Below are 12776 nucleotides of genomic sequence, written 5' to 3'. Positions count from 1 at the left end.
GTCCTCTCTGTATGTACTCCTCTGTCCTGCTCCCCTTTCAGACCTTTTAGAGTCCTCTCTGTATGTACTCCTCTGTCCTGCTCCCATCTCTCCCTTTCAGACCTTTTAGAGTCTTCTCTGTATGTACTCCTCTGTCCTGCTCCCATCTCTCCCTTTCAGACCTTTTAGAGTCCTCTCTGTATGTACTCCTCTGTCCTGCTCCCATCTCTCCCTTTCAGACCTTTTAGAGTCTTCTCTGTATGTACTCCTCTGTCCTGCTCCCATCTCTCCCTTTCAGACCTTTTAGAGTCTTCTCTGTATGTACTCCTCTGTCCTGCTCCCATCTCTCCCTTTCAGACCTTTTAGAGTCCTCTCTGTATGTACTCCTCTGTCCTGCTCCCATCTCTCCCTTTCAGACCTTTTAGAGTCCTCTCTGTATGTACTCCTCTGTCCTGCTACATCTGGACATCAGAGCCCAGTGCACAACCAACAAGATTTCACAGTTTTACCAATTTAACTTCAGATTCTGACATTTTTCCATGTTTCTTCAAACGTCAAATTTCGAAGTTGCTCCCAACTCAAATGTTGGAGATTTTGACACCCTGGTTTCCTCCTCCTGCTCCGCATCATTCCGAATGGTTAAGTCAGGGTTTCTCAAAGGGGGTGAACGTTTTGGTGTTTGCCCTAGGCCTACAAAGCTGATTCAAATAATCAACTAATCATTAAGGTTTGGGATAAGGTTTAAAAAAAAATGTCACTGGGAATAAGGTTATTCCTATCACTGGGAATAGGGTTATTCCTATCACTGGGAATAAGGTTATTCCTATCACTGGGAATAGGGTTATTCCTATCACTGGAAATAGGGTTATTCCTATCACTGGGAATAAGGTTATTCCTATCACTGGGAATAGGGTTATTCCTATCACTGGGAATAGGGTTAGTCCTATCACTGGGAATAGGGTTAGTCCTATCACTGGGAATAGGGTTATTCCTATCACTGGGAATAGGGTTATTCCTATCACTGGGAATAGGGTTATTCCTATCACTGGGAATAGGGTTATTCCTATCACTGGGAATAAGGTTATTCCTATCACTGGTAATAGGGTTATTCCTATCACTGGGAATAGGGTTATTCCTATCACTGGGAATAGGGTTATTCCTATCACTGGGAATAGGGTTATTCCTATCACTGGGAATAAGGTTATTCCTATCACTGGGAATAGGGTTATTCCTATCACTGGGAATAGGGTTATTCCTATCACTGGGAATAGGGTTATTCCTATCACTGGGAATAAGGTTATTCCTATCACTGGGAATAGGGTTATTCCTATCACTGGGAATAGGGTTATTCCTATCACTGGGAATAGGGTTATTCCTATCACTGGTAATAGGGTTATTCCTATCACTGGGAATAGGGTTATTCCTATCACTGGGAATAAGGTTATTCCTATCACTGGGAATAGGGTTATTCCTATCACTGGGAATAAGGTTATTCCTATCACTGGGAATAGGGTTATTCCTATCACTGGGAATAAGGTTATTCCTATCACTGGGAATAAGGTTATTCCTATCACTGGGAATAAGGTTATTCCTATCACTGGGAATAGGGTTATTCCTATCACTGGGAATAGGGTTATTCCTATCACTGGGAATAGGGTTATTCCTATCACTGGGAATAAGGTTATTCCTATCACTGGGAATAAGGTTATTCCTATCACTGGGAATAAGGTTATTCCTATCACTGGGAATAGGGTTATTCCTATCACTGGGAATAGGGTTATTCCTATCACTGGGAATAGGGTTATTCCTATCACTGGGAATAGGGTTATTCCTATCACTGGGAATAAGGTTATTCCTATCACTGGGAATAGGGTTATTCCTATCACTGGGAATAGGGTTATTCCTATCACTGGGAATAGGGTTATTCCTATCACTGGGAATAGGTTTATTCCTATCACTGGGAATAGGGTTATTCCTATCACTGGGAATAGGGTTATTCCTATCACTGGGAATAGGGTTATTCCTATCACTGGGAATAGGGTTATTCCTATCACTGGGAATAGGGTTATTCCTATCACTGGGAATAGGGTTATTCCTATCACTGGGAATATGTTTATTCCTATCACTGGGAATAGGTTTATTCCTATCACTGGGAATAGGGTTATTCCTATCACTGGGAATAGGGTTATTCCTATCACTGGGAATAGGGTTAGGTTAAATTTATTTGCACCAAAGAAAATAAGTGACAACAATACAGATAAAAACTAATAATGAACATGCAACCTTCGGATCAGGTGTCATGGGATTCTGAATGGTTAAATTAAGGGTTAAGGTTTGGGATAGAGTTAAACATTATGTTTATGCATTCATTCTGAATGGTTAAATTAAGGGTTAAGGTTTGGGATAGAGTTAAACATTATGTTTATGCATTCATTCTGAATGGTTAAGTTAAGGGTTAAGGTTTGGGATAGAGTTAAACATTATGTTTATGCATTCATTCTGAATGGTTAAGTTAAGGGTTAAGGTTTGGGATAGAGTTAAACATTATGTTTATGCATTCATTCTTAATGGTTAAGTTAAGGGTTAAGGTTTGGGATAGAGTTAAACATTATGTTTATGCATTCATTCTGAATGGTTAATTTAAGGGTTAAGGTTTGGGATAGAGTTAAACATTAAGTTTAGGTGTTCAATCTGAATGGTTAAGTTAAGGGTTAAGGTTTGGGATAGAGTTAAACATTATGTTTATGCATTCATTCTGAATGGTTAAGTTAAGGGTTAAGGTTTGGGATAGAGTTAAACATTATGTTTATGCATTCATTCTTAATGGTTAAGTTAAGGGTTAAGGTTTGGGATAGAGTTAAACATTATGTTTAGGTGTTCAATCTGAATGGTTAATTTAAGGGTTAAGGTTTGGGATAGAGTTAAACATTAAGTTTAGGTGTTCAATCTGAATGGTTAAATTAAGGGTTAAGGTTTGGGATAGAGTTAAACATTAAGTTTAGGTGTTCATTCTGAATGGTTAAGTTAAGGGTTAAGGTTTGGGATAGGTTTAAACATTAAGTTTAGGTGTTCAATCTGAATGGTTAAATTAAGGGTTAAGGTTTGGGATAGAGTTAAACATTAAGTTTAGGTGTTCATTCTGAATGGTTAAGTTAAGGGTTAAGGTTTGGGATAGGGTTAAACATTAAGTTTAGGTGTTCATTCTGAATGGTTAAATTAAGGGTTAAGGTTTGGGATAGGGTTAAACATTAAGTTTAGGTGTTCATTCTGAATGGTTAAATTAAGGGTTAAGGTTTGGGATAGAGTTAAACATTAAGTTTAGGTGTTCATTCTGAATGGTTAAATTAAGGGTTAAGGTTTGGGATAGGGTTAAACATTAAGTTTAGGTGTTCATTCTGAATGGTTAAATTAAGGGTTAAGGTTTGGGATAGAGTTAAACATTAAGTTTAGGTGTTCATTCTGAATGGTTAAGTTAAGGGTTAAGGTTTGGGATAGGGTTAAACATTAAGTTTAGGTGTTCATTCTGAATGGTTAAATTAAGGGTTAAGGTTTGGGATAGAGTTAAACATTAAGTTTAGGTGTTCATTCTGAATGGTTAAGTTAAGGGTTAAGGTTTGGGATAGGGTTAAACATTAAGTTTAGGTGTTCATTCTGAATGGTTAAGTTAAGGGTTAAGGTTTGGGATAGGGTTAAACATTAAGTTTAGGTGTTCATTCTGAATGGTTAAATTAAGGGTTAAGGTTTGGGATAGAGTTAAACATTAAGTTTAGGTGTTCATTCTGAATGGTTAAATTAAGGGTTAAGGTTTGGGATAGGGTTAAAACAACAAGTGTCTACCACTGGGATTGAACACGTGACCTTCAGATCTGAAGTCACGGGACCACACCCAGCCGCCACCCCTGTCCAGGTAACATCGCTCACTGTTGCCCCTAGTGGCTCATTTTGAATGCCTTTCCCGACGTCCTCAAGACAATTTCAAAGTCAACTTGGAGCGATCTGGCTGTGCAAGACAGTCCCACTTCAAAGCCTTGATGGAAGAAAGGTGGGAGGAGGAGGGCTTCTCTGACTCAATCTCTCTCTGTCCTCCCTAGCTCCCTCCTTCTTTATCCATTTCATCCTTGTCACGTCCACTTCACTTCAGGGATTCTCTTCGGCCCTTCCTTCGTTCTCACTTTACACCATATCGTTTACTGTTCTTCTCTCTTGCCTGCCGACTGGTGCCCTTTCAGTGCCCGCTACATCACATTAGCTGCTTTTCATCTGTGTCTCAGGAGACCGTCCTGCCTTCTCTCTCGCTCTCTGTCCTTCTGTGGCCTCATGTACCAATGTTTTATAGTCTCCCTTTCACCTCCCACTCAGGATACTTCTCTTCTCATTGGTCGACCAGCTCAGTAAAACATAGTCTGTATTCCAAATAGCACCCTATTCACTATAGGTCTATAGTGCAATATGGGCCTTATCGGCCCTGGTCAACTATAAGTGGAATAGGGAGCCATTTGGGACGCACCCACACATACAGTAAGTGGAAGTTCACCCAATTGGTTAAAAAAAGAGTGCACTAACCGACCAAAAGCAGAGAAGAAAATTAGATAAAGATGGACAGAGAGAGGGAAGGAGAGAAGGAGGGAGGAGGTGAAAGAGAGAGAGAGGAAGGAGGAGGTGAAAGAGAGAGAGATTAGGTTTTCAGAGTAAGGGCCTGAAGCCAGTCGTTTGTACCAGGTGAAAGTATTTTGTTTTGAAGTGGGCTGAGGTAGATAAGGAGTCTATAAAATGATGCTTTACATTGGGAAGTAACATACACAGTCTCAATTCATAACCTCTGTTATTTAATCTCTTATCTATCTAAATACCTGATATCAAAGGGAGAGTAGTCTCACTGGGAATGTACCGCACACATTCCAACTCCCAATACATCATTTGACTATCTGTCATCTACAGTAAATACCTGGTCATTAAGAGTAGTCTGGCTTAATCAGACGTATCCTGATTGAGACTATGGAGTCTGGCTAGTGAAACTGTAGGAAGAGGAATCAGTCTGGCTATACAGTATGTAGCAGTATGTGAAATACCTTCAGGTTTTGGTTTGCCCTGTAAAACTGAACCAATGGAATAGTCCCAAAAGTGCCAACTGAGGATTTTTTTTTTTTAAGTATGTGAACTATGTATTTGGCATGATATAGTCTATTCTATACCATAACGTTAAACCAGGAACTTTTTGGGGGTTGTCATAAAAACGGAGCCCAGACTGGTATAAAAGGGATAATCCAGCCTAAAAATGAAATGTGATGTGAGACGTCATCAAGACAAGGTTCCCGTCACTGGATACAGGGGATAACAAACTATCACATTTCATAATGCTTTTAAAACAATTACCTGCTGTCCAGATCGCCAAATAAGCCAATAGATGGTATGGGCAAACTTCTCTAGAACAAATCCATCTGTCTATATCATCACAACACAGTATATATTTTGTTCAAATGTCCCCAAAGTGCAGAGTGCGCCATCACATTAATATCCTTTCTTCCTTAAACTACCATGACGCAAAACTGTGTTCTCCTCTCCCTGCTTGCAGGCTCAGGGCCCTTGAGCGTTGCCATTGCAACCTGATTCACACAGCTTTGTTCTAGAAACGCAATCTATACTACCAGGTTGAACATGGTGATATTGTAATTCCTAAATTGATAGTGAAGTTTGTTTTAGAGATTTACAACTAGCTAACTACTTCACATGCTGATATTGACTTTGGTATTATTGCATGTAGTTATGTTTTCTTGATAGCTACCTAGTGAGCTAGACAGCTTTTCTAGAGAGAACATTGCATTGTGGGTTTTGTAGTCGAATTCACACATGTTGCTTACTAACTTATTATAATGACAAAATGCTATATTTTTTTCACAACATATACTGTTCTCACATATTTGCGTTTTTTATGTAAATCATAGGAATTTGTGGTTTTAAGTGGATTATTCCTTTAAGATGCTCGCCACAGAGGTTCGTTTTTTAAACAACTAACTGACCAACGTCGGTTCAACTTTTTGAAAAAAACATTTTTTTATGAGCTCAATACGCACTTTCTCTAGAAAGAAATCAGATCACGCCAAAACTGTGTGATGTAGTAGGGAGTCGTAGTTTCCAATTGGCCAATATTCAACATAGTTTAGCGAAGAAAATGTGGTAATTAACTACAATGACCATAATCGGTGGCAGCATCATGCAGTGGGGATGTTTTTCAGTGGCAGGGACTGGGAGAATAGTCAGGATTGAGACAAAGATGAACGGAGCAAAGTAAAGAGAGATCCTTGATGAAAACCTGCTCCAGAACACTCAGAACCTCAGACTGGGCGAAGGTTCACCTTCCAACAGGACAACGACCCTAAGCATACAGCCAAGACAATGCAGGAGTGGCTTCGGGACAAGTCTCTGAATGTCCTTGAGTGGCCCAGACAGAGCCCGGACTTCAACCCGATCTAACATTTCTGGAGAGACCTGAAAATAGCTGTGCAGCAACGCTGTCACGAATCCCACCGAAGGTGGCTCCCCTGCCTGCTCGGGCGGCGCTCGGCGGTCGTCGTCACCGACCTACTAGCCGCCGCTGATCCCTTTTTCCTTTTCGTTTGGTATGTCTGATTGTTTGCACCTGTTCCTCATTTGGTCTTTTGATTTTGGTTATTTAAGCCTGGTTAGCCCGCCCAGTGTTGTGCGGGATTATTTTAGCGTCAGGCTGTGTTTTTGTAGTTGGATGTGCTGGCGATTTACTACTGTAATATTGTATGCATGCTGTGCACCTGTTTTGGGCACTTGGCATTTTTTCCACGCCGTTTGTGTTGGCGTCGATCGTGTTGTGTTTTTTGTTTAAATAAACACAAAGTTCCGTACCTCTGCTCTCTGCGCCTGACTCCTACCACCACTCCTAGCAACCGTCTGACAGAATCTGGCACCAGCTATGGAGTCAGCAGGAGCAGCCTCCCCTCCTCTCCCATCGATGGAGGAACGGGTCCTTCACCATACCACCATCCTCCACCAAATCGGCTCAGCGATGGAGCAGATGATGGAAAGGATGGACCGATGAGAGAGGAGTGGCCTCCCTACCGCATCCCCAGCACCAAATCCCCCTCCACCATCTACCCCTCCACCGACGTCCGGACCCGGAGCCCTACGCCTGGCTCTCCCCAGGGAGTACGATGGAGCGGCGGCTGGGTGCCAGGGGTTCCTGCTACAGTTGGATTTGTACCTGGCTACCGTTCATCCAGCTCCCTCGGGAGAGGAGAGCGTAAGCGTCCTCGTCTCCTGCTTAACGGGACGTGCCCTGGAGTGGGCCAACGCAGTGTGGTATGGCCCAGACTCGACAAGGGATCACTACCCCGAGTTCACCCGCCGTTTCCGGGCCATGTTCGACCACCCAGCAGAAGGCCGGGCGGCGGGTGAACGGCTGTTCCACCTGCGTCAGGAGACGAGGAGCGCACAGGACTTTGCTCTGGAGTTCCGGACCTTGGCTGCTGGAGCGGGGTGGAACGACAGGGCCCTGATGGACCACTATCGGTGTAGCCTCCGGGAGGACGTCCGCCGTGAGCTAGCCTGTCGGGACACCACCCTGTCACTAGATGAACTAATCGACATGTCCATTCGTCTCGACAATCTGCTGGCTGCGCGCGGGCGTCCAGACGGGGCCCTGTTGGTTCCACCTCCAGGTCCTCCAGCTCCCATACCTATGGAGCTAGGGGGGGCCGCGTCCAGGGGAACCGGAGGAGGAGGCTCCCCTTGTACCCAGTGTGGTCGGAGAGGACACACTACCGACCGGTGCTGGGGGAGCTCCTCTGGGAATCGGGATGGCAGGCGGAGCACTCCTCGTCCATCTCAGGTGAGTAAGCACCAACCTCACCCAGAGCTCCCTGTTGGTCACATGTTCGTTTTAGTAACTTTCCCCTTGTTTTCTCCCTCTTTCCAGCATAAGGCACTAGTCGATTCAGGCGCAGCTGGAAACTTTATGGATCGTGGGCTCGCATTAAGGCTAGGGATTCCCCTGGTGTCGTTGGACCAACCTTTCCCTGTGCACTCCTTAGATAGCCGACTATTAGGGTCAGGACTGGTCAGGGAGGCCACGGTGCCACTGGACATGGTAACGCAGGGGGATCATGGGGAACGGATTAGTCTCTTCCTCATTGATTCTCCTGCGTTTCCGGTGGTGCTGGGGATTCCCTGGCTGGCCAATCACAATCCCAATATTTCGTGGAGACAGGGGGCTCTCAGAGGGTGGTCAGAGGAGTGCTCAGGCAGGTGTAAGGGAGTTTCCATCGGTGCGACGACGGTGGAGAGTCCAGACCAGGTTTCCACTGTGCGCATTCCCTCAGAATATGCCGATTTGGCTATCGCCTTCTGTAAAAAGAGGGCGAACCGATTACCACCTCATCGACGAGGGGATTGCGTGATAAATCTCCAGGTAAACGCTGCACTTCCCAGGAGTCACGTGTACCCATTGTCACAGGAGGAGACGTTGGCTATGGAGACATATGTCACGGAATCTCTGAGACAGGGGTATATACGGCCCTCCATGTCACCCGTCTCCTCGAGTTTCTTTTTCATGAAGAAAAAGGATGGAGGGTTGCGTCCGTGCATTGATTATCGAGGTCTAAATTCCATCACAGTAGGGTTCAGTTACCCACTACCTCTCATCGCTACGGCGGTGGAATCATTTCACGGCGCGCGTTTTTTCACAAAACTGGACCTCAGGAGCGCTTACAATCTGGTGCGTATCCGGGGAGGAGACGAGTGGAAAACCGCATTCAGTACCACATCGGGCCACTATGAGTACCTCGTCATGCCGTACGGGTTAAAGAATGCTCCAGCCGTCTTTCAATCCTTTGTTGACGAGATTCTCAGGGACCTGCACGGGCAGGGGGTGGTGGTGTATATTGACGACATCCTGATTTATTCCGCCACCCGCGCCGCGCATGTCTCCCTGGTGCGCAAGGTGCTTGGGCGACTGCTGGAGAATGACCTGTACGTCAAGGCTGAGAAATGTGAGTTTTTCAAACGAGCCGTTCCCTTCCTGGGGTATCGCATTTCCACCTCGGGGGTGGTGATGGAGGATGACCGCGTTAAAGCCGTGCGTAATTGGCCGACTCCGACCACGGTAAAGGAGGTGCAGCGGTTTTTAGGGTTTGCCAATTACTACCGGAGAATTATCCGGGGCTTTGGTCAAGTTGCTGCTCCCATTACCTCACTGCTGAAGGGGGGTCCGGCGCGCTTGCGCTGGTCAGCAGAGGCGAACAGAGTGTTCAGTCGCCTGAAGGAGCTGTTTACCGTCGCTCCAGTGCTGGCTCATCCGGATCCCTCTTTGGCATTCATAGTGGAGGTGGACGCGTCCGAGACTGGGGTGGGGGCCGTGCTATCACAGCGCTCAGGCACGCCATCCAAACTCCGCCCGTGCGCTTCTTTTCTAGGAAGCTAGGGCCGGCGGAGCAGAACTATGACGTGGGGGACAGGGAGTTGTTAGCTGTGGTCAAGGCTCTGAAGGTGTGGAAACATTGGCTTGAGGGGGCTAAGCACCCTTTCCTCATCTGGACTGACCACCGTAATCTTGAGTACATCCGGGCAGCTAGGAGACTGAATCCGTGTCAGGCCAGGTGGGCCATGTTCTTTACCCGTTTCCGGTTCACGATCTCTTGTCGGCCAGGTTCACGGAACACGAAGGCCGACGCACTGTCCCGCCTATATGACACTGAGGAGAGGGCCATCGATCCGGCTCCCATTCTTCCGGCGTCGTGTTTGGTAGCTCCGGTGGTATGGGAGTTCGACGCGGAGATCGAGCGGGCGTTACGGTCGGAACCTGCACCATCGCAGTGTCCGGCAGGTGTTCAGTACGTACCGCTTGGTCTCCGTGATCGATTGATTCGATGGGCCCATAATCTCCCCTCCTCGGGTCACCCTGGGATCGAGAGGACAGTGCGGAACCTGAAGGGGAAGTACTGGTGGCCCACCTTGGGTAAGGACGTGCGGTTTTATGTTTCCTCCTGCTCGGTGTGCGCTCAGAGCAAGGCTCCTCGACACCTGCCTAGAGGGAAATTACACCCCCTCCCCGTTCCACAGCGGCCGTGGTCACACTTGTCAGTGGACTTCCTCACTGACCTTCCCGTATCTCAGGGGAACACCACTATCCTGGTCGTTGTGGATCGGTTCTCGAAGTCCTGTCGTCTCATCCCGTTGCCCGGTCTCCCTACGGCTCTGCAGACTGCGGAGGCCCTGTTTACCCATGTCTTCCGGCACTACGGGGTGCCCGAGGACATCGTTTCTGATCGGGGTCCCCAGTTCACGTCCATAGTTTGGAGGGCGTTCATGGAACGTTTGGGGGTCTCGGTCAGCCTGACCTCGGGTTTCCACCCCGAGAGTAATGGGCAGGTGGAGAGGGTGAACCAAGAGGTGGGTAGGTTTCTAAGGACGTATTGCCAGGACCGGCCCAGAGAATGGGCGAGATACGTGCCATGGGCAGAAATAGCCCAAAATTCTCTTTGGCACTCATCAACCAACATGTCACCATTCCAGTGCGTGTTGGGCTACCAGCCGGTCCTGGCTCCATGGCACCAGAGCCAGACCGAGGCTCCTGCGGTGGAGGATTGGGTGCAGCGCTCGAAGGACACCTGGAGAGCCGTCCAAGATGCACTCACAAAGGCGAGGGACGGCAGAAGAAGAGCGCTGACCAGCACCGCAGTGAGACCCCTGTGTTTGCACCAGGGGATCGAGTCTGGCTCTCGGCTAGAAACCTGCCCCTCCGCTTGCCCTGCGGGAAGCTGGGCCCGCAGTGTGTAGGGCTGTTTAAAGTCCTGAGGAGGATAAACGAGGTGTGTTACCGGTTACAACTTCCATCACACTACCGTATTAACCCCTCGTTTCATGTGTCTCTCCTCAGGCCGGTGGTGGCTGGTCCCATGCAGGAATCTGAGGTGCCGGAGGTTCCTCCCCCCCCGCTGGACATTGGGGGGTCCCCGGCGTATAAGATACGCGCCATTCTGGACTCCAGACTTCGGGGGGGGGGGGCCTACAGTATCTCGTCAACTGGGAGGGGTACGGCGCGGAGGAGAGGTGCTGGGTACCCAGGAGGGACATTTTGGACCCCCCACTACTGAGGGAGTTCCACCGCCTTCATGGGGATCGCCCTGCGCCTCGTCCTCCGGGTCGCCCTCGAGGTCGGTGGCGGCGCGCTGCGGGAGCCGCGCGTCAGGAGGGGGGTACTGTCACGAATCCCACCGAAGGTGGCTCCCCTGCCTGCTCGGGCGGCGCTCGGCGGTCGTCGTCACCGACCTACTAGCCGCCGCTGATCCCTTTTTCCTTTTCGTTTGGTATGTCTGATTGTTTACACCTGTTCCTCATTTGGTCTTTTGATTTTGGTTATTTAAGCCTGGTTAGCCCGCCCAGTGTTGTGCGGGATTATTTTAGCGTCAGGCTGTGTTTTTGTAGTTGGATGTGCTGGCGATTTACTACTGTAATATTGTATGCATGCTGTGCACCTGTTTTGGGCACTTGGCATTTTTTCCACGCCGTTTGTGTTGGCGTCGATCGTGTTGTGTTTTTTGTTTAAATAAACACAAAGTTCCGTACCTCTGCTCTCTGCGCCTGACTCCTACCACCACTCCTAGCAACCGTCTGACAAACGCTCCCCATCCAACCTGACAGAGCTTGAGAGGATCTGCAAAGAAGAATGGGAGAAACTCTCCAAATACAGGTGTGCCAAGCTTGTAGCGTCATATCCAAGAAGACTCAAGGACGTAATCGCTGCCAAAAGGTCCTTCAACAAAGTACTGAGTAAAGGGTCTGAATACTTATGTAAATGTTATATTTTTAATACATTTGCAAACATTTCTAAAATCCTGTTTTTGCTTTGTCATTATTGGGTAATGTGTTGATTGACGCTCATATCTCCGCCCTAACAATGGGAGTCATTGTCCCAAAGGCGGAAAAGCAGAAGCTAGGTCCAAAATAAGCCCATAGAAACACATTGGGTTTATATTGGACAGATTTTGTCGAGAGTGAAACCTCTCGCTTTTCCGCCTCCTCTCTGGTGTGGGGCAGACACGGAGAGGGAGAGAAGAGAACGCGCTATCGAGACAGATAAAGAGCATTTGCTTCGCGAGGTACAGTATCTCTACCTGAAAATACATGATCTAATCTAAGTGATTGATAGTTGGTATTCAGCAGTCATAAATGTATGCCTTATTTACTTTGAAGAACTACTAAAATAGTGATTTTGTCAGACAACATAGGCAGCAGCTCTATAGAGATGAGATGACTTGGAATTAAATAATAAAGTCATCATATAAAACAAATGTACATATAATATACAAATCAACTGAAATATTTTATTAAAATAATGTGAATAAACGATGGTTAATAAGTGACAAGCAGTAATGTGCTGTCACTATTACATGTTTTATTCTGTGTTGTCACAGCATTCAATCCACATAACGCATAGCGCATTTCATGCAAAAAAATATATTGAACCGAAACTGAAAACCGTGATAATTTTTTTAATAATTTAACTGAAATCGAACCAACCTCAAAAAGCACTAATCGCTCAGCACTAATATCCTGGTCAGGCATAGTCTCTACTCAGTACATCATCTGTATTGGGTGATATAGTACATAATCAGTATTGGGTGATATAGTACATAATCAGTATTGGGTGATATAGTACATAATCAGTATTGGGTGATATAAGAGTTTATGTTGTAGTTTATAACTGTAAGGTTCTCACCACAGAAGTCAGTTCCATCTAAAATGTGTATATTATCGGTGTTATAACAGTT

General features: G+C 46.5%; 1 protein-coding gene across 1 annotated transcript in view; it reads right to left on the bottom strand.

The window, feature by feature from the left end:
• LOC115174024 (cyclin-dependent kinase 6) overlaps positions 1–12776 on the bottom strand; it is an 83565-nt gene that overhangs the window by 55376 nt on the left and 15413 nt on the right. The gene's annotated exons all lie outside the window — the stretch shown is intronic.

Source organism: Salmo trutta, chromosome 34 (assembly GCF_901001165.1).
Source record: "Salmo trutta chromosome 34, fSalTru1.1, whole genome shotgun sequence".
Lineage (NCBI taxonomy): Eukaryota > Metazoa > Chordata > Actinopteri > Salmoniformes > Salmonidae > Salmo > Salmo trutta.
This window is presented reverse-complemented; position numbering and strand designations above follow the sequence as displayed.